Source organism: Triticum dicoccoides, chromosome 1B (genome assembly GCF_002162155.2).
Source record: "Triticum dicoccoides isolate Atlit2015 ecotype Zavitan chromosome 1B, WEW_v2.0, whole genome shotgun sequence".
Classification (NCBI taxonomy): domain Eukaryota; kingdom Viridiplantae; phylum Streptophyta; class Magnoliopsida; order Poales; family Poaceae; genus Triticum; species Triticum dicoccoides.
The window spans coordinates 208,609,780-208,611,017 of record NC_041381.1 but is presented as its reverse complement, the minus strand read 5'-3'; positions in this window follow the sequence as shown (position 1 = coordinate 208,611,017).

Here is a 1,238-nt window from a genome sequence, read left to right as displayed (position 1 = left end):
AGACGGTCTATTCTCCTAATATTAGCAGAATAATTATTCTGCACACCACTTCCGCACTGCACGCTGAACGCAAGTGCACGTCATTCTTTGAACCAAGTGTGCTGTAGTACTCACACGATTGAACTTCTCGTCGGAAACAACGGCACGCGTTATTTTTTCGGTACTATTTTCGCTCTAATCTTTTAACCGCTTATCGGAATGAGGCGTGTAATATACCTTTGAAAAGCTATGGATTAGGCGCAACTTCTACATGTTAAACACTTTTTGAGATTCCACACGGTTTAAGAGCAGTTTTGAAAATGGTGCAGCGGACGACGAGTGGCAGGGAGCATTTTTTTGCGTTTTTTTCTAAACCGCTTGTCAGAATGAAGCAAATGATACGCCGTTGGAAAGATATCGTCGAGGCGCATCTTTTTCATATGTATTATTATCTCTAATTCATTACGGTTTAAGAGCAGTTTTAAATTTACTAAATCGCGGAATTCTGTTTTTCAAAAAAAAATCAAATTTTCGGTGTTGTTTTCGCTCTAGTTTTCTAACCGTTTGTCGAAATGAGGCGTATGATATGACGTTGGAAAGCTACAGAAGAGGCGCAACTTTCATATGTTGAAATGTTTTTGAGATTCCTTACGGTTTTTAGTTAATTTTAAAAATCGTGCGGCTGACGGTGAGAGGCAGCGACCGTTTTTCGCGAAATTTTTACAAAGTGCTGATTGGAATGATTCAAATCATACAATATTGGGAACATATCAACGACGCGCAACTTTTTCATGTTGAACATGCTCTCTAATTACTTACAGTTTAAGAGCAATTTTGAATTTACCGAAACGCGGACACTGTTTTTTGTGACACCCAAATCGTCGTGTATACTGCATCAGACAAAAAACCGCACTGCTTTTAGACTGAAAACCGCACTGCATCAGACGGGCTAGCGGACTGCATGATTTCTTTTTTGTGGGACATAAATTTTTAAAGACGAGGAGAAAACCACACTGCTTTTAGACTGAAAACCGCACTGCATCAGACGATCAAGTGAACTTCATGATTTCTTTGTTGAACGTAAATTTTTCTCAGACGAGTTTTTGTTGTCTTTTTTTTCAATTTTTTTATGAACGAGAGTGGACCGCAGAGAGGAGGCAAGTGAACCTCGATATATATCGAAGTGAAGCTCATTACTATCTTTGCTCTTGCGCTAAATTTTTAGCACTTCCGTTTTTTGGGCACAAGTGAACAACATC